We start from the raw sequence: 21,906 nt of genomic DNA, 5'->3' as shown, positions 1-21,906 counted from the left end.
TCTATGGGACTAAACTCAGTTCAGTCCTGCTGCCATGACGTGTCTGATGGGGATCTAGAGAAACGGAACTCAACTAAACCTGTGGATCAACTCAAACAGTGAGTGTGAAGCTCAAACACACTGTGGGATCAGCAGGACCAGGACACCTTGTGACAGTTTGAGTTCGACGCTATATTATTTTGTTATATTGATTTTTAAGGGGTGCCAGCCAGGTCTTCTGACATGTAAGATGTTAAGTCAGTTCAGTTTTTTTGTCTGTTTGTCGTACCTCAAACCACACAAAGGATGCCAGTCTAAATTAAACACCCTACACATTAAATGACAAGAAAAAGAAATCACACATTTAAACCATTTCAAATTCAAAATCGTGTATTAAACAATGATTATGAAAAACACAAATTCAAATACACAGTTGCCCCCCCCCCACACACACACACACAAAGTCCAAATTCAACAAAATCCACCAACCAAAATTTCCACCTTAGGTTTAGTAAAAAAAAAGGATAAAATAGTTCAGTTCATTTTAACAAAAAATTCCACTCCAGGTTTTCGACAGTTTTTAAGAATAAAAAATAAATAAAAAAACGATTCAGTTCATCATCATCAGAAAAAAAACAAGCGCACAGTTCCAATGCAGGGCTTTAGAGAAAACAAAAAAAACGGTTTTACTCACGCTCCGTCTTCATTGCTCTGTCGTTTGCTTCTGCTGCAGAGGAATGAATGGATGGGATGAACCAGTGGGCATGAATGTAGTTTGGAAGCGATATTGACGATTAAGTAGATGTAGTAGCAGGATTAACGGCCGTACTGTGTCATGTCTATGAGCGGTGGCGCCGACGCATCCTACACTCTTGTGTGCTGTGCCGACTGTCCAACCGTGGAATGCAGATGTGGGGGGTATTTAAAAACTGCCGCCAACTGCGGGCGAATCAGGTGATTGAATGACATGGCGACGATTTCCGGGGTGTATGCGGAGGATACCAGGCATGCTACGGGGTGGTGTGTGTGTGTGTGTGTGTGTATATGTTTGGTGCAACTTAATTAAGTTGTCACAACCTGTCCCACTACAGGGGGTCATGTGACTCATGTTGACGTCCAGGTCTGTCCACCTGTCGGTGTCAGTGTGGACAGACATAATTAATGTGAGCTCATTGTTGATGTTTGGTCCACAGAGTGGCGCAGCAGAGCTCAGAGGTTCCCACTGGTCTACAGGATCAGACTCAGCTGGACTCCATATTTAAGGTGTGTACATGTCCAACATCTACTGGTCCATCTGTTCTGTCCAATCATGTCCTGCTGCTGGTTTCAGACCAGTGGACGTCACTGTGTCCAACATGGACCTGAGCTTTGGTCCATGGGTGGACTTTGGGTCTTTCATTGTGTTTTGTGTTCCAGCTGCTGGAGGAGAACATCTGCACTTTTGTCAAGAACGAACTGAAGAAGTTCCAGCAGGTTCTGAGTCCAGATTACCCAGAATGCTTAGAGAGTCTGAGTGATGAGGATGAAGCGCAGAGGAGGAGCTCCGAGGCTTTTCTGCAGATCACACTGAACTTCCTGAGGAGGCTGAAGCAGGAGGAGCTGGCTGAGCGTCTGCACCGCAGTAAGACCATTCTGTACAGATTGAACAGATGAAAATACTGGATTTACTGTGAGACTGATGGTTTGATCTGGGTCTGCATTCAGGAAGACGGTCTGGAGTTCAGCAGCGGAAACTGAAACGTAACCTGCAGCAGAAGTTTGAGTGTGTGTTTGAGGGCATCGCTAAAGCAGGAAACCCCAAAACCCTCCTGAACCAGATCTACACGGAGCTCTACATCACAGAGGGAGGGGCTACAGAGGTCAACCAGGACCATGAGGTCAGACAGATTGAAAGAGCATCCAAGAACCCACACAGACAACCAACAACCATCACATGTGAAGACATCTTTAAAACACCAGCTGACAGAAATCGACCAATCAGAACAGTGCTGACAAAGGGCGTGGCTGGCATCGGGAAAACAGTCTTAACACAGAAGTTCAGTCTGGACTGGGCTGAAGACAAAGCCAACCAGGACATCCACTTCATATTTCCATTCACCTTCAGAGAGCTGAATGTGCTGAAACAGAAGAAGTTCAGCTTGGTGGAACTGGTTTATCACTTCTTCAAAGAAACCACAGAAGCAGGAATCTGGATCTTTGAAGACCTCCAGGTGGTGTTCATCTTAGATGGTCTGGATGAGTGTCGACCTCCTCTGGACTTCAACAACACTCAGATCCTGACTGATGTGACAGAGTCCAGCTCAGTGGATGTGCTGCTGATGAACCTCATCAGGGGGGACCTGCTTCCCTCTGCTCGCCTCTGGATAACCACACGACCTGCAGCAGCCAATCAGATCCCTGCTCAGTGTGTGGACATGGTGACAGAGGTCAGAGGGTTCAAGGACCCACAGAAGGAGGAGTACTTCAGGAAAAGGTTCACAGATGAAGAACAGACCAACACAATCATCTCCCACATCCAGAGGTCACGAAGCGTCCACATCATGTGTCACATCCCAGTCTTCTGCTGGATCACTGCTACAGTTCTGGAGGACGTGTTGAAGACCACAGACAGAAGACAACTGCCCAAGACCCTGACTCAGATGTACGTCCACTTCCTGGTGGTTCAGGCCAAACTGAAGAACGTCAAGTATGATGGAAGATCTGGGACAGATCCACACTGGAGTCCAGAGACCAGGAAGATGATTGAGTCTCTGGGAAAACTGGCCTTTGAGCAGCTGAAGAAAGGAAACCTGATCTTCTATGAATCTGACCTGACAGAGTGTGGCATCGATATCAACTCAGCCTTAGTGTACTCAGGAGTGTTCACAGAGGTCTTCAAAGAGGAGAGAGGACTGTACCAGGACAAGGTGTTCTGCTTCATCCATCTGAGTGTCCAGGAGTTTCTGGCTGCTCTTCATGTCCATCAGACCTTCACCAACACTGGAGTCAATCTGCTGTCAGGACAAACATCTGTTTGGTCTAAACTGTTTATGAACAAACCAGTCCAGTTGTACCAGACCGCTGTGGACCAGGCCTTACAGAGTCCAAATGGACACCTGGACCTGTTCCTCCGCTTCCTCCTGGGTCTATCACTGCAGACCAATCAGAGTCTCCTACACGGTCTGGTGAAACCAACAGGAAGCAGCTCAGAGACCAACCAGAAAACTGTTGAGTACATCAAGAAGATGATCAGTAAGAATGTGTCTGCAGAGAGAAGCATCAACCTGTTCCACTGTCTGAATGAACTGGAGGATGGATCTCTGGTGGATCAGATCCAACAGTACCTGAGATCAGGACGTCTGTCCACAGAACAACTGTCTCCTGCTCAGTGGTCAGCTCTGGCCTTCATCTTACTGTCATCAGAAAAAGACCTGGATGTGTTTGACCTGAAGGAATACTCTGGTTCAGAGGAGGTTCTTCTGAGGCTGCTGCCAGTGGTCAAAGCCTCCAACAAAGCTCTGTGAGAACAAACAGTTGGATCAAACATCTCAAATATGGATCTATCATTTCAACCAGATCAATAACTTTATACTCATGCCTTTTGTTTTGTCCAGACTCAGTGGCTGTAACCTGTCAAAGAGAAGCTGTGAAGCTCTGTCCTCAGTTCTCAGATCCCAGTCCTGTAGTCTGACACATCTGGATCTAAGCAACAATGACCTGAAGGATTCAGGAGTGAAGATCCTATCAGATGGACTGAAGAGTCCAGGATGCAGACTGGACACTCTCAGGTCAGGGTTCAACAAAGAACACAACACATCATTTCAATGTTTGTCTGCAGTTGTTGGATGGATTGAACTTGTCAGTGGTTGTTTGTGTTGAAGTCCAGACCAGTTCTACTGATCTTCAAGTGTGTTCAGAGTCTGGAACTCATAGACTTTACACATTGAAGTCCTGTTGGTGAAGTCCCATGCATTCACAGACTCTGTTCAATGACTCCAACTCCACTCATCTCCATCCTCAGTTGATGGATGTGATGTTTTGTGTTGCAGATTGTCAGGATGTCTGATCACAGAGGAAGGATGTTCTTCTCTGGTCTCAGCCCTCCAGTCCAATCCGTCCCATCTCAGACTGTTGGACCTGAGCTACAACCATCCAGGAGCCTCAGGACAGGAGCTGTGTGCTCTAGTGGAGGATCCACACTGGAGACTGGACACTGTCAGGTATGGACTGAGCTGATGCATCCACAGATAATGGCAGATAGAACAGGTAGAGCTGACAGGAACCATCTGTCAGAGCTGGGATCCATCCTGTATGAAGGTCCAGCCCATGTTCAAAGACAAACACACTCAGTGATTCAGAAGGAACCATTTAGTGGATGTGAACAGAAAAGCTTCAGTGGATCAGAGGGATGGAATGTCCATGTTTCCAGCTGACCTCTCTGACCCTCATCCTCCTTTCAGGTTGGATCCTGCTGGAGTCCGATGGTTGAAACCAGGTCCGAGGAAGTGTAAGTGTGATTTGATTAGATGGATTCAAACTAACCTGAACCCAAACTGGGACCTGGTTCCACATTCTAAACATCTAAAGTGTTCATGAAGACAGTCAGTTTAGTGGAAGAATGAGCTGATAGCTGATTGGTCAGGACTGGTACCACATGGACCCACATACCCTGAGCAGTGAGTCCTCAGGTCCAGTCCCAGACTATTGAGTGCATATCAGAGCTCTAGTGTCTTTATGCACATTTACAGTCTGTACTGTCACTGTGGGACCAAGAATACAAATACAACCAAGAAGATCCAAAACACATGAGAGTTCATCAGGATAAGAAGTTTGTCTGAGGAACAAACTCAGATGAAACCACCAAAACACTTCTACAGACTATTATTATCCACCAGATAAAGAACCTGATTCAGTGAGCAAAAGTACTGAGTTTAGATCCAATTAGTAAACAGTCACTGTGGAGAAGATTGGAATCTACAAATCCAACATTAGATTCATTAGCACCAATGAAACATCAACCTGAACAAACAGCAAAAACACACAGGGCTGGATCTACTAAGATCCCAATTTGTGTGTACTAATTCGCTTGCACAATCTAGAATCTTGCGTGTGGGGTGTGACCACAGTTTGCAGGTGATTTACAAAGATTGCTTATGCAAATTACAACAGGTGCAAAGTCTTGCAGACCGCCCTATTTAAAGGAGGGTTTAGTGTGCACTACTGGAGACAGTACACTGTAAAAACTGCTGTGGGATAAACCAACACTACTGATAAACCAGTACTAACGATAAACCAGCACTAATGATAAACCAGTACTAACGATAAACCAGCACTAATGATAAACCAGTACTAACGATGAACCAGCACTAATGATAAACCAGCACTAATGATAAACCAGTACTAATGATAAACCAGCACTAATGATAAACCAGCACTACTGATAAACCAGTACTAACGATAAACCAGCACTAATGATAAACCAGTACAAATGATAAACCAGTACTAACGATAAACCAACACTAATGATAAACCAGCACTAATGATAAACCAGTACTAATGATAAACCAGTACTAACGATAAACCAACACTACTGATAAACCAGCACTAATGATAAACCAGTACTAATGATAAACCAGTACTAACGATAAACCAACACTACTGATAAACCAGTACTAACGATAAACCAGCACTAATGATAAACCAACACTAACGATAAACCAGCACTAATGATAAACCAGTACTAACGATAAACCAGCACTAATGATAAACCAGTACTAACGATAAACCAGCACTAATGATAAACCAACACTAACGATAAACCAACACTAACGATAAACCAGCACTACTGATAAACCAGCACTAATGATAAACCAGCACTAATGATAAACCAACACTAACGATAAACCAGCACTAATGATAAACCAGTACTAACGATAAACCAGCACTAATGATAAACCAGTACTAATGATAAACCAGTACTAACGATAAACCAACACTACTGATAAACCAGCACTAATGATAAACCAACACTACTGATAAACCAGTACTAACGATAAACCAGCACTAATGATAAACCAACACTAACGATAAACCAGTACTAACGATAAACCAACGCTAATGATAAACCAGCACTAATGATAAACCAGTACTAACGATAAACCAGCACTAATGATAAACCAGTACTAACGATAAACCAGCACTAATGATAAACCAACACTAACGATAAACCAGCACTAATGATAAACCAGCACTAACGATAAACCAACACTAACGATAAACCAGCACTACTGATAAACCAGCACTAATGATAAACCAGCACTAATGATAAACCAACACTAACGATAAACCAGCACTAATGATAAACCAGTACTAACGATAAACCAGCACTAATGATAAACCAGCACTCATGATAAACCAGCACTAATGATAAACCAACACTAACAATAAACCAACACTAACGATAAACCAGCACTAATGATAAACCAGTACTAACGATAATCCAGCACTAATGATAAACCAGTACTAACGATAAACCAACGCTAATGATAAACCAACACTAACGATAAACCAGCACTAATGATAAACCAGTACTAACGATAAACCAACGCTAATGATAAACCAGCACTAATGATAAACCAGTACTAACGATAAACCAGCACTAATGATAAACCAGTACTAACGATAAACCAGCACTAATGATAAACCAGTACTAACGATAAACCAACGCTAATGATAAACCAACACTAACGATAAACCAGCACTAATGATAAACCAGCACTAATGATAAACCAGTACTAACGATAAACCAGCACTAATGATAAACCAGTACTAACGATAAAGCAGCACTACTGATAAACCAGTACTAACGATAAACCAACGCTAATGATAAACCAGCACTAATGGTAAACCAGTACTAACAATAAACCTACGCTAATGATAAACCAGCACTAATGATAAACCAGCACTCATGATAAACCAACACTCATGATAAACCAGCACTAATGGTAAACCAGTACTAACGATAAACCAACACTAATGATAAACCAGCACTAACGATAAACCAACACTCATGATAAACCAGCACTAATGATAAACCAGTACTAACGATAAACCAACGCTAATGATAAACCAGCACTAACGATAAACCAGCACTAATGATAAACCAGCACTAATGATAAACCAGTACTAACGATAAACCAACGCTAATGATAAACCAACACTAACGATAAACCAGCACTAATGATAAACCAGCACTAATGATAAACCAGCACTAATGATAAACCAGTACTAACGATAAACCAGCACTAATGATAAACCAGTACTAACGATAAACCAGCACTACTGATAAACCAGTAGTAACGATAAACCAACGCTAATGATAAACCAGTACTAATGATAAACCAGCACTCATGATAAACCAGCACTAATGATAAACCAGTACTAACGATAAACCAGCACTACTGATAAACCAGTAGTAACGATAAACCAACGCTAATGATAAACCAGTACTAATGATAAACCAGCACTCATGATAAACCAACACTCATGATAAACCAGCACTAATGGTAAACCAGTACTAATGGTAAACCAGTACTAACGATAAACCAACACTAATGATGAACCAGCACTAATGATAAACTAGTACTGATGATAAACAAATACTAATGATAAACCAGCACTAATGGAACAGACTGAATGATCCAGACGCACAGAAATGTAATAGTGGAGGAGTTTAGTCATAGAAGGTATTGAAGGTATTGACTCATTCATTAATTTATTTTTCATTTTAAAGGTGTGTGCGCGCACGTGTGTGGGATGGGGGTGGGGGGGCTAGTTGGATTGGATGACTGTCACGTGCACCTAATTTAGTCCCACTGTAGCCTAATGTCAGTGCGTATTTTTAATCACAATCATCGGGAGTGGAAAAGAGTCCCGTATAGTGTGTGTGTGTGTGTGTGTGGCGCATATGTCTCAATTATTTTTTTCTTCCGTCACTCCAAAAATGTTCACACGAGGGTGTAAAATGTGTTCTCTGCATCTGGTTTCATCATTTCTTTGTCTCCTATCCACTTCCATGTGTGTGTAATTACACATCCAACCCGTTTACTCCTCCTTTCAGACGTGTTAAATATAGACCCAGTTTTTATCAGTTAAATTGCTTTCGGGTTTGATAAATCACTTTGCAGGTGCTAAATTAATATATTTCCATTTTCTCCTCCCAGCACATACACCACTGTGTGTAAACACCTCATATTTCATATTCATTGTGGTAAATGTACTAACTGATGCAGACGCACTGTTTTGCACTTTTGACAGACTCAACCCTGAGTGTCACTGTTAGTAAATCAGTTTGGACATTTTTTTTGCGTGCGCAATGAGTTTGCACACGTTTTAATACACGTAAACCTTTAGTAGATCCGGCCCTAAGAGTCTAGAAGAACTGAGAAATGACTGGTGGGATTGGATTGTGTTTTTAGGTTTGAATCAGTTTGGATCCAAAATGAAACAGACTTTGAATGTTTGAATGTTAAGGATCAATATATGATCCTAAAGGTGAACTGGTTCTACAGATTAGATCTGAGCCATGGAGTCAGAGTTGATCTGTTTCACACTTCTATTCTGTGTTGGTGAAAATGTGCTCAGAAACAACAGATCCGTTTGTAAAACACTGGATTAATCTGTTACTGATCAGTATTGATCAGAGTCAGACTCACACATGATCCATCCATCAGTAACAGTTGAATTGAACCCAGTCATGTGATCAGACTGTCAGTCAATCAGCTGATCACTGATCAATAACTGCAGCTGGATTGTGTTTTCTTCTGTCCATCAGATTTGTGTGAACTCACCCTGGATCCAAACACAGCGAACAAACACCTCAAACTGTCTGAAAACAACAAGAAGGTGGAATATGTGGAGAAGCCTCAGTCCTATCCTGATCATCAGGACAGATTTGATCACTGGCCTCAGCTGATGAGTTCCACTGGTATGACAGGTCGCTGTTACTGGGAGGTCCAGTGGAGTGGAGACATTAGGATATCAGTGACTTACAGAGGAATCGGAAGGAAAGGAGACAGTTTAGACTGTGGCTTTGGAAGAAATGATCAGTCCTGGAGTCTGAGGTGTTTTAGAGGTGAATACAATGTCTGGCATGAAGGCACATGCACAGAGCTGCCTCAGTCCTCCTCCTCCTCCTCCTCCTCCTCCTCCTCCTCCTCCTCTGGTACAGTCTCAGTGTATGTGGACTGTCCTGCTGGATCTGTGTCCTTCTATGAAGTCTCCTCTGACAAACTGATCCACCTCCACACCTTCAAAACCACATTCACTGAACCACTGTTTGGAGGATTTAGACTGTGGGGAGCAGGATCCACAGTGTGTGTGTGTGGTGTGTAGTTGTGCTTTGTGTGTGTCTCTGTGTGTGTGTGTGGTGTGTAGTTGTGCTGTGTGTGTGTGTGTGTGTGTGTCTGTGTGTGGTGTGTAGTTGTGTGTTTGTGTAGTTGTGTTTGTGTAGCTTTCGATGCTGTCGACACTGTCCACCATCACATCCTTCTGCAACATTTGGAACAATCAACTGGTATCAAAGGATCGACATTAATGTGGTTCAAATCCGATCTAACGGACCGTTCTCACTTTGTTCACATTAATAACTAGAAGCACTCGGAGAGCGCAGACCTCCGCCAAGGCTGATCAGTGGCCCACCCCCGATCACCACCAAAATGTAATCATTTCTTCCTTATCCCACTTCCAACAAACCCTGAAAATTTCATTCAAGTCTGTCCATAACTTTTTGAGTTATGTTGCACACTAACGATCAGTGGAAAATAGGTGTGTAAATAAGTGTCTGATAGCCTGAATTTTTTTGTAATTATTGCCATAGCATCATAGCATATATTAGTAGAGTAATGGCGGGAGTAACGCAATAACGTACTGTGTTACCTTTGCCCCCAAGGGGCAAAACAACATACCAAGAATGCAAGACAAAGAGTCAAAGACACTGTCAGCATCGCTGATTTATGGTAAAACTCACAGACTGACAGTCTGAAGCACACTGAAATACAGCTGCATGGGGATCCATCACTCATCTTACGTTGTCCCGGATCCGTACTGTCTTCTTCCGAACCGGGTCGGGGTCCAGGTCACAGGGTCATCAGCCTCAGCAGAGGAGCCCAGACAGCCCTCTGCCCACACACAGCCACCAGCTCCAGGGATAGAATCCCTCCAGTGTGTCCTGGGTCGGTCTGTTCCACGCACGGATCCCCAAAGTTAAATAGAACCACATGGGGATCACTCATATTATGCAGTCCACACACGCACAACTGATGCCTGTCTTACAGTGGTATGACTTCTGTGGGCCCAGATACCCCAAAAAGGAAAAAAATAAAATAAAATTATAAGTAATTTATTTCTCTTACCTGCTAAATTTTTCATTCACAAATGTAAGTTCTGTAACACAAAACCAAATATTATTTATTTTTTGAAAGATGTTGAACTTCATTCAAAGCTGTTAGATAAATCTGGAAACAGAGAGGCTGTAAAAACCGTCAGTATTTGCTCTGATTTGGACATTGTATCTTTGTGTATTCCCCCTGGCAAACTTGTTCAGTTATTTTCTTGTTGTATACATTGTATACTATACATAATTCAATAAAGATTTAATGAAAAAAAATTTAAAAATAAAACTTCTGTGGGCCCATCACATGATACCATCACAGATTTCAGGTAGGGAGCAGTGGCTTGCATTGCTGGCTGCTCACAAAAATGACATCTGACTTCTGTTGTCTTTTGTAGTTTTACCCAAAAATTGAAAATCAAGTTTTTAGAGGAAAAAATTGGGATTTTATTTTTTGCCAAAATCATGCAGCTCTACATTAACATGACATACTTTGGATCGGAACCAGTATTTTTCCAATGAAAAAAATTCACTCTACCACCAGCTGGCCTGAGGGCTTTGCCTTGTATGAAATCGAATAGCCCTCTTGTTCTGAAATAAAGCTAGTCAAAAGTACTCACTTTCTTAATTGTAGCATGAATGGCCACTGGCATATTGGCATTGTAGATTTATGTATATTATGATAGCCTTTTCTTGTTTTATATGATCACCTGATGCTGATGATGAATAATATTTTTAAAATTGCATATTTTCTTTATTTGTGAATTTTGATTCCTTTTATTTCGGGTTAGGCTGTACCCAGAGAAAGTAGTACTGTGCTTTTAGACTTTGTTGTTATCAGTTTCATTTTTCCTACAGCCCAGACCCAACCTACACAGCCTCCACCTGCATCGAACGCTGCCACTGATGGGACACCTGCCGTTCCTGCCTTACCAGCACTACCATCAACTTCCAGGTCCACTTCCACTGTGACCAGTGCATCTGGTAGTGGTAGCACTACAGCAACAGCATCAACTGTAACACCCTTCACCTTGGCGGCGAAGCTTGCCAGTGCCAAGATGCCCCCAGAGAAACAACACAAAATAACCAGCAGGTTGGTTCACTACATCGTGAAATCTCTGCGCCCGTGCTCCATTGTGGGAGACCAATATTTCCGTGCATTTTTTAATGAGCTGAACCTATCCTACAGAGTCCCAGGTCATTCTGAAGTCTCAGAAAGATTCATCCCCAAGATGTATGAAGCCGCACTTCTCAGTCTGAAGACTGACATGCGGGGGGTGGAGTATGCGGCGTTGACAGGAGACGGCTGGACATCTAGAGTGGCCGACCATTACCTCACTCTGACTGTCCACTTCATGAAAGACGGGGAGTTGAATGTAAGGGTTCTGCAGACGTTGAAGGCGGAAGTTTCGCAGACAGGAGATAACACTGCGGCAGAGATTGGTCAGTGTCTGGAGGATTTCAGCCTCAAGGGAAAGGTGGAGGTAATGACCACAGACGATGCTAAAGCAATGATCAACGCAATGACCAGTGCAGGGATTCTGCTGTCGCTGAACTGTTTCGCCCACACTGTAAATCTGTCAATACAGAAGGCCATGAGTGTGCCCACTGTAGTTAGAATGCTGGCCGTCATCAGACCTACTGTCACTTACTTTCCGAACTCCTACCTTGGTTAGGTGGTGCTGCAGGAGAAGCAAAAGGCTCTGGGCAAACCAAGCCACAGCTTGATCCTTGACTGCAAAACTCGCTGGAACAGCTCGTACATGATGGTTGAGAGGGTCGTGGAGCAATACCTCGCAGTAGTGGCAGCATCCCTCGACGACAGGCTAAAGAAGGACAGTTTTAAGAAGCTACAGAGATGCTCTGACCAGGACATTGAGAAGATGGAGCGGTTCCTGAGTGTAATGAAGCTCCCCTACAAGATAACTGTTGCCATGTCTGCCGAGGAAAGGCCAACGTCCGGACAGGTGCTTCCAATGATGGAGAAAGTCAAACATCACCTGGCCGAGAAAGAGGATGATGACAAGTTCAGCAAAGGTATCAAAGGGGCTATCAGGAAGGATCTGCTAACCCACTACCAGGAAGACACAAGGACAGAATTCCTTCAGGAGGCCACCGCCCTGGACCCCAGGTTCAAGGGCTCCCCTGTTGTTACCAAGGATGTGTAGGATAGGATCACAAACAACATCGAAGTTGGCCAGGCCCAAGAGGTGTGGGTGCAGAAGGAACCTGGGGAGACAGCTGAGCCTGGGCCACTACAGGGTTGCCTTGAAGACACAACTCCTGCAAAGAAGGCTAAGTTGACAGCCATGGAAGAAATCTTCCAGGATGAGGATGAGGTTGTAGTCACTCACGTTGAGCCACCAGTGCCAGTTAGACTCCGGGTTCAGGCGGAGATTCTCAAGTTTAAATCCCTGCCAAAGCTGAAGTCAACAGACGATGTGATTGCTCTCTGGCAGGGGAAAGCCGATGAACTGCCTCTTCTCAGTAGACACGCCAGGAAGTACTTGATTGTGCCGGGTACAAGTGTGCCTAGTGAGTGTGTTTTCAGTACCGCTGGAGACGTTGTAAGTGCTGAACGGGCAACACTGGACCCAGACGGTGTCAACATGCTCCTGTTCCTGAACAACACAGACAGTATGATATGATAGACAGTTAGTTTGGTTTCTTTTGTAAAAATGTGTATATTGTTGTAGTTGTAGATTGTATTAAATAGAGACTAAGATTAACTTGCTGTAAGCCTGTAAGTTAACTTATGTAAGTGGAAACTGGAAAGAAAGTCACCGTTTACTTGTCTTTTGTGAACATTTGTACCTAGTTGTAGACTAGCTAAGTTGTTGGCACACGAGTCAGAGTGGCATGTTGACACAAGTGTAATAATAAACCAGAGTCCCAGACAAGTTTGAATCCGAGTAGATTTTGTTTATTTCAATCGACAGTTATCTTACACTGAGCTATTCTTCCTGAACTCATTCTACAAACAATGAAACTTTACAAACCATTGTAGTAATTAGGTCTATATACATTGCAATTGTAGTTCAGCGCAAATTAACTGAAGTCTTTGATAGTAGTCTCAGTCTTAAGACTTAAGTTAACCAAGTTGCTCTGCTCACACATGTCTTATGACTTATAAGTCCGGACCTGAACCTAAACCTCTGGACTCAAGTCTGGACCTGAACCTGAACATGGGTTTAGGTACACAGCACTACTGATATCCATTCTGGTGCCTTATTTAGTCCAAACCTGTCCAACTTCAGTTCATCTCTTTGTCTTTTTCTGTTCTTCCACCTGTTTTGACCCTAAAACCCACAGTGAAACAAAAGCACTGAAGAAAAGGAACACAAGCACAAACTGACAGCAGCTTTAATGGACCTGAAACAGACGACCATTCACAGCAGAACCTGTACCTGCAGTCAGGACTCAGGGGTTAAAGGGTTCAGATGTGAACCTTTACCTGCAGTCAGGACTCAGGGGTTAAAGGGTTCAGATGTGAACCTTTACCTGCAGTCAGGACTCAGGGGTTAAAGGGTTCAGATGTGACCCTTTACCTGCAGTCAGGACTCAGGGGTTAAAGGGTTCAGATGTGAACCTTTACCTGCAGTGAGGACTCAGGGGTTAAAGGGTTCAGATGTGAACCTTTACCTGTAGTCAGGACTCAGGGGTTAAAGGGTTCAGATGTGAACCTTTACCTGCAGTCAGGACTCAGGGGTTAAAGGGTTCAGATCTGAACCTTTACCTGCAGTCAGGACTCAGGGGTTAAAGGGTTCAGATCTGAACCTTTACCTGCAGTCAGGACTCAGGGGTTAAAGGGTTCAGATCTGAACCTTTACCTGTAGTCAGGACTCAGGGGTTAAAGGGTTCAGATGTGAACCTTTACCTGCAGTCAGGACTCAGGGGTTAAAGGGTTCAGATCTGAACCTTTACCTGCAGTCAGGACTCAGGGGTTAAAGGGTTCAGATATGAACCTTTACCTGCAGTCAGGACTCAGGGGTTAAAGGGTTCAGATGTGAACCTTTACCTGCAGGCACTGATTCTGGGAAATTAGGAGATTTTTACACCTGTGTATATGTTATACATTCACAAAAATACATTTATTCAACATTTTTGTTGTGAAACCTCCTGTAATTACACAAGATATTTGTCAAGTAACAAACAAGTCTTGCTAAAGTTACAGAACAAGTACTTCTTTAATGGTTAATTGTCAGTCATTTTATCTGGTTTTATTTATTTTTTTTTTTTACAGTATTAAACTATAAATGAACAGTTTAATCTCATAAATAGAAACTAAATATTTGTGAAATTATGATATATTTGCAAATGTATTTTAACTGTATTCTGTGAAAAAAAAAAATTTCATTTAAAAAAATGGAAATTTTTTTTGGTTATTCACAGTTACAGTTTTTTCATGTTATTTTACATTTGACATGTAAAATCACAGTCTGTTTTTGCTATTTCATTGATATTTTCCTGTATCTTAAAAATACAGAAAAATCTGTAAAATAGTGAAAATTATGTTAAATTTCAGCTTTTTTTTTACAGTGTAGAAATCAGTCTAATTTTATCAGTGTTTTGGTTGTTTCTCTCATTTGGTTCATTTTTGAGCAGGTTTTGTTGTAACTATCATTTCATTTCATATTTGTTGATGTTTTGGGGTTATTTCTGTTCTTTCCATTCACATGTATCCGATTCATGTCCATTTTTGACATTTATGCGTTATTCTGTCATTATTTTGCATAAATTAAATGAAAAATGTGAATAATCTGAACAAATATGAGTCGTTTTAAACGTCTTCATATAAACCAGTGGAAAAGTTCCAATATTCAGTGTGTTATTAAATGTAAAAGTACATTAGAATGAACATGTAGAAATGACAAACTGAGGCTGAATATTGCTCCAAATACACTGTTTTTTCTTAATAAAGTTCAGGTTGTTCATGTAGTCATATTTTTTCACAGGATAAATTTGTAACATTAAACATTTTCATCTGTAATTTTACTCTAAATCTAGGAAAATAATAATATTATGACCTATAAATAATTGACAAATACAAACTTTTAACTATTTTTACAGTGAAAAAAGTCAAATTACAGATGAAAATGTTTAATGTTGCAAATTTATCCTGTGAAAAATATGAATAACATGAACAACCTGAACTTTATTCAGAAAAAACAGTGTATTTGGAGCAATATTATCTATTTCACTGTAAGAAAAAAAAAAGAGACCAACCCAAAAAATTATCCACTATAAGAAAAAAAAAGAGAACAGCCCAAAAAATTATCCACTGTAAGAAAAGAAGAGAACAGCCCAAAATATTATCCAGTATTTTTTAAAATAACTTTATTTTTAGTGCACTGACCTCCACTTGTGGTGGGGTACTTTGTTAGCATTAGCCACATTAGCTGAAGGCCTTAAAAATGTTCAGCCTATGCTTTTATTTTTTGTGGTGGCCTTAATTTTAAAGCAAGAGACCTTTGGGTAAACAGCGCCCCCTTAACTGAAAAGGTGGGTGATGTTTTTTTTTTTTTTTTTCTTATAGTGGATCATTTTTTGGGCTGTTCTCTGTTTTTTTCATATAGTGGAAATGAAATGGAAAAATTGGGATGTTCTGAAACTTTTGACCGGTAGTGTGTGTGTGTGTGTGTGTGTGTATATATATATATATATATATATATATATATATATATATATATATATATATATATATATATATAAAAGTGCTGTCAAACGCTAAAAAATTGTAATCAGATTAATCACAGGGTTGCTCTGGATTAATTTCAATTAATCACAATTAAATATAATTTTTTCATTCATTTTGCAAGAACAGACTCATTAAAGAAAGGACTATATCTGCACTGAACAGGTTTGTCCAAACTGGACGACGTGTTAGCTGAAGCGTATGCTTCACATGAATGTGGTATTTGAAGGTGGAAGTGCTTCAGTGAATATTCAGCTGGGGGGTGGTGGTGGGGGGGCTTAATCTCAAATACCACATTAGCCCTGATTTTCTGATGCTACAAGATGTTCTAAGCACCTCTGTGTAATTTTTTTGAAATTTTCGTCCAACCCCCCCCCCCCACCACCACCACCACCACCACCACCCCGAAAGTTACTTTTATAACTCTGAGAATCGCAGCTTCCCCAGCTTCTGCCCTCTTTTGTCCAGTTCAGTGCATAAACATGTTCAGGATGGGACAGTTCATGGTCCTGTCAGTGCCAGACTGGATGGTCAGAGTACGTTGTACTATGAACAGTCTGATGTCAAGGTCATGTTGGAGGTTAAAGGTCACCAAAATGACTAGTTTTTTCAAAAATTCATACATTCCCACATTTGATCAAATGTGTCCTCAGTTGTGTTCCTCTGGTTTCCTGGTGGGACCCCCCAGGCCTTTGGTCCTTTACAGACACAGTACAGACTACAGATTCAAACATGGACAGAACATCTGAATCTGCCGCCAGTAGTGTGGAGGAAACACCAGCACACATTTAGGAGGAAACACCAACACTTCATTCATTCATTCATTCATTCATTCATTCATTCATTTTCTGAACCTGCTTTATCCTCACTAGAGTCACGGGGGCGGAGCCTATCCCAGCTACTTATGGGTGAAGGCGGGGTTCACCCTGGACATGTGACCAGTTCATCCCAGACTGAACATACAGAGACAAACACACTGTCACATTCACACCTGTGGGGGATTTAGATGAACCCATGAACCTATCAGAGCATGTGTTTGGATGGTGGGAGGAGCCAGAGGACCAGAGAGAACCCACACAGACACAGGAGAACATGGAAACTGTACACAGAAAGGCCCCACCCCCATGGACTACAGGCCCCACCCCCATGGACTACAGGCCCCACCCCCATGGACTACAGGCCCCACCCCCATGGACTACAGGCCCCACCCCCATGGACTACAGGCCCCACCCCCATGGACTGGTGTTGAATTGAACCCAGGACCTTCTGTCTGAGGCTCCAGGTCTCTCCTCTGCACCACTGTGTCGTCCTCCCGTCTGTTCTGTGTTCATGTCTGTGCAGAACACATGAGGAAACAGCTGTGTTGAATGAGTCTGACTGAATGTCAGCTGTTTGTGGTCAGTAGATGTTCTGAGGACAGAACCTGAGCCCAACATGTGGAAGAACCCACATGAACAGCTTCATTCATCAAATATGCGTTTGGACCATTTGGGTGACCTTTGACCTAGAACTGGACCTTGACTCTACACCTGTTGTAGTGCACAGCACTGAAGACATGACCTGTGTCACAAAAAACACTGAAGGGCCCAGCAGGAGCAGATGGTTCCACTGTTCTTTATCGAAAGTGAAGAAGGTTTGAAAGTTGACAAAAAACCCCACAATGTTTTCAGGGTTAAAAAGTAATTTTCGGGGTGGGGGGGGTTGGATGAAAATTTCAAAAAAATTACACAGGAGTGCTTAGAACATCTTGTAGCATCAGAAAATCAGGGCTAATGTTGAATCTGAACATTTTCCTGAAGCCCCCCCCCAGTTCAACTCCTGCAGTGTGTCTAACACTGTCTGTGGGTCCACTCTTCCATCGTGTTTTTTTTTTTTCTCCTCATATTTCCATCCAGAGGCCAACGGGCTGGTTCTGCTGTCTGTCACGAACGGATCAACTGAACATAGAACAGAACAGAATAGAACAGAATAGAACAGAACAGAACAGAACAGAACAGAACAGAATAGAACAGAATAGAATAGAATAGAATAGAATAGAACAGAATAGAATAGAATAGAATAGAATAGAACAGAACAGAATAGAATAGAACAGAATAGAATAGAATAGAATAGAACAGAATAGAATAGAATAGAATAGAATAGAATAGAATAGAATAGAACAGAACAGAATAGAATAGAACAGAATAGAACAGACTGTTTACTCTGTCAGTAGGTTCACTCACGTACACTTACACCACACACTGTCGTCTGTGTTCTGCCTTTAAGCATCAGTAGATCCTGCATCACACACACACACACACACACACACACACACACACACACACACACACACACACACACACACTGCGTGTTAGGAGCAGTGGGTTCACCATGTCAGGCACCTGGGGAGCTAAGTGCTTTGCTCAAGGGCACATCAGCCAACAGCTGGAATGGAACCGTTCATTCCTGTGCCTGTTTCAGAGGGTGCAGTGTCTGTAGTTTCCACCAGAGGTCAGTGTCACTGAAGCTTCGGTGCTTCATGAAGCCCACCAGCTCCTCCAGGCTTTGTCTGATACAACTGAGGATCTGCCTTGTATCAGATTACTGCTGTTCTCGGATACTCTGATGTTTAACCTGAGCTTTTGTTCCTTCTCACGTTTGACACTGACTTTGACTCAGTGGTGTCATAGTTTTCATCCATTTCCACGCTGTTGTTTTATGAATGAATTTGTGATATTTTTTTGTGTGTGTGTATTTGAAAACAAAGTGATTCTATTAGAGACTGAAGCAGAAAAGGAAGATGAAACTCCAGTGGTCAGTTCTTCTCCAGCTGTTCTCTTGTATATTCATGGGTTTTGTTGTTTCAGTTCCATATCAGCCAACACAGTGGACACTTCTGCACCATCCCATAATACACTGACATTCAGACCGTTACTGTAACTTCACTGTTCTAGATGAACCTGATCTGCAGTGACATGTTTAGTGTAAATCAATTGCTTTTATTGTTATTAGTCTGTAATTAACAGTTTTTTATAAACAGAAGTTGTTGGTTTTTTTGCATATTATCTCCACAGTGACTAATGACTGGTATTAGTGTTCAAATGTGAAAAACATCAGATTAGCAGCATTAAAACTGTCTGCTAAAGGTTCATAGTGTCTGCCACATATAATTATTGTTGGTAATTCATTTATCAGACAAACTAGTAAAGTATGTAAACAAACAACTACCCCTGTCTGATAAATGAGTTACCTACAATAAGCATTAAATATGTTTTTATTTCATAGTTTTCACACAGTACATCAGTAAATACATGTTTATTTGCTTCAAAAATTAAACATGGTGTCCAGCTGAGCGGACATTTTTGCAGCTCCAAGAAAAAATAGGTTCAGTAGAAAATTTTCTTTAGGCCTGTTTTTTACATGTTTAAAGAGGAATAAAAACACTCAGGAATAAAATCTAGGTTAAGGGTCTCATAATTCATGCATGAAAGGGTTAAAGATGTTTCATTTAATGTCCTCCGTTTTTGTCTTTGTCAGTGTTGGACTCATATGAAATCGATTGTATATATGTAAGTGTATACACATGGGTATATATATGTGTACTGTATATGCATATATGTGTATGTATGTATATGTAGGTGTATGTGTATGTGTATATGTATGCATGTGTGCATATATGTATGTATATGTATGTATATGTATGTATATATGTACATATCGTTGGTTTAGACAAAGGGGTGAAAGCTCTGCTTCTTTTCACTCCTTTTCGAATATGACTTTTTTTTCTTTTTGTGTGTCTCATTTTATGCTTCCTTGAATTTTCATTTCTATATTATGTTGTGCAAAGAAGTCAAATAGTAGTAATCAGGAAGCTTGTATCATTTCCATATTCGAAATAAATTAAAAAAAAAAAAAAAAAGATTTATTTCCCTCTCTCAGTTTTCTGTGCTGTCTCCATACGACACTTTTTGCTCCGTCACTTGTGTTCACTTGTGGTTTCCAGTCGTCTTCTGGTCCCCACTCTACCTGGAAACATGGAGACTAAAGCAGCAGAGTCCTGTCTGGGATTGATTTGAATAGGAGCACAGAGAAGAAGAGAAAAGAGACCACTGAACTACAACTGAACTACAACTGAACTACAACTGAACTACAACTAAACTACAACTGAACTACAACTAAACTACAACTGAACTACAACTGAACTACAACTAAACTACAACTGAACTACAACTGAACTACAACTGAACTACAACTAAACTACAACTGAACTACAACTGAACTACAACTAAACTACAACTGAACTACAACTGAACTACAACTGAACTACAACTAAACTACAACTGAACTACAACTAAACTACAACTGAACTACAACTGAACTACAACTAAACTACAACTGAACTACAACTGAACTACAACTGAACTACAACTGAACTACAACTGAACTACAACTAAACTACAACTGAACTACAACTGAACTACAACTAAACTACAACTGAACTACAACTGAACTACAACTGAACTACAACTGAACTACAACTGAACTACAACTAAACTACAACTGAACTACAACTGAACTACAACTAAACTACAACTGAACTACAACTGAACTACAACTAAACTACAACTGAACTACAACTAAACTACAACTAAACTACAACTGAACTACAACTGAACTACAACTGAACTACAACTAAACTACAACTGAACTACAACTGAACTACAACTGAACTACAACGGAACTACAATGGAACTACAACTGAACTACAACTAAGCATTTAGAAAAAAAATGAAAACTAATAAAAACTACCAAACCTGCTCCAAAAACTAATTAAAACGAACTGAATTAGAGAAAAAAAGTCAAAACTAAATAAAACTATAATGAAAAATCCAAAACTATTTGAACCTTGGTATTTACACTAAAACAAAATATAATTTTGCAAAAAATGTGAATAACCTGAACAAATATGAACAACCTGAAATGTTTTAAGAGAAGTACAATTTGAACAATATTCTGATATTAAATGTTCTGTGTTTGTAGATCCACTGTGATCTGTCAGTTCTAATGTACATGTGGAAATGATAAACTGAGGCAGAATAGTGTTAAAATTACACTGATTTTTTCAGTTTGTTCATATTATTCACATCTTTTGAAAGGATAGTTTGTAGATGGAAACCTTTTCATAATGTAAATTTACTTTTTTCGCTCTAAAACAAAGAGAAAAGTTTGGAGTTGACATTATTTCTATATTATTCTGTTATTATTTGGCTGGTTCGGCCCATTTCAGATCAGATTTAGCTGAATGTGGAACTGAACTAACATGAGTTTGAAACCTCTGGCATAAAGTGATGAGGAAACTCAACTAGTGTTAATGAACAGCTGAGTAATTAAAAGACCAGCAGGAAAGGAGGGAAATGAACACTGATGCATGAGTGTTGATGGTAGAAGCTGGAGTTTCCATCTGAGACAGAAAAGTGAAAGTGAGCGGTGCCGGTCGGGCTCAGGTTTTTCAGTTTCCCAGAGCTGCTTTGTGTCATAATGAGTTTAAATAAATGTTTCTGATCGCTTTAGTCCAGGACTGTCAAACTCATGTTGGTTCAGTTCCATATTCAGCCCAATCTGATCTGCAGCGGGCCAGACCAGTAAAATAATGACTGAAAAACCTAGAAATAATGACAAATCCAAGTTTTTCTTTTTGTTTTAGTCCAAAAAAAAATCCCCAATTATGAAAATATTTACATTTTACAAAAAAAAATGTGAATAACCTGAAAAAAACACAAACTTCTTTTGAAAAATTAGTGCAATTTTAACACTATTCTGCCTTGACTTATGTACATTTACACACAGTGTTCCATAAACATTTAATAACAGGCAGAATATTGGT

The 21,906-nt window shown here is 40.9% G+C and overlaps 2 long non-coding RNA genes across 2 annotated transcripts; both read left to right on the top strand.

The window, feature by feature from the left end:
- The first annotated feature begins 1,221 nt into the window (after positions 1-1,221).
- On the top strand, positions 1,222-1,747 carry LOC115420815 (uncharacterized). Its single transcript, XR_003935601.1, has 3 exons — positions 1,222-1,242; positions 1,396-1,600; positions 1,684-1,747. It is a non-coding gene; the product is annotated as an uncharacterized LOC115420815 (long non-coding RNA).
- A 2,664-nt stretch (positions 1,748-4,411) lies between these two features.
- LOC115420817 (uncharacterized) lies at positions 4,412-9,111 on the top strand. The gene is made up of 2 exons (XR_003935603.1): positions 4,412-4,465; positions 8,792-9,111. It is a non-coding gene; the product is annotated as an uncharacterized LOC115420817 (long non-coding RNA).
- Positions 9,112-21,906: the final 12,795 nt, after the last annotated feature.

This window comes from Sphaeramia orbicularis, chromosome 6 (genome assembly GCF_902148855.1).
Source record: "Sphaeramia orbicularis chromosome 6, fSphaOr1.1, whole genome shotgun sequence".
NCBI lineage: Eukaryota > Metazoa > Chordata > Actinopteri > Kurtiformes > Apogonidae > Sphaeramia > Sphaeramia orbicularis.
The sequence above is the reverse complement of the archived record's forward strand: the minus strand, read 5'-3'. Positions and strand labels throughout refer to the sequence as shown.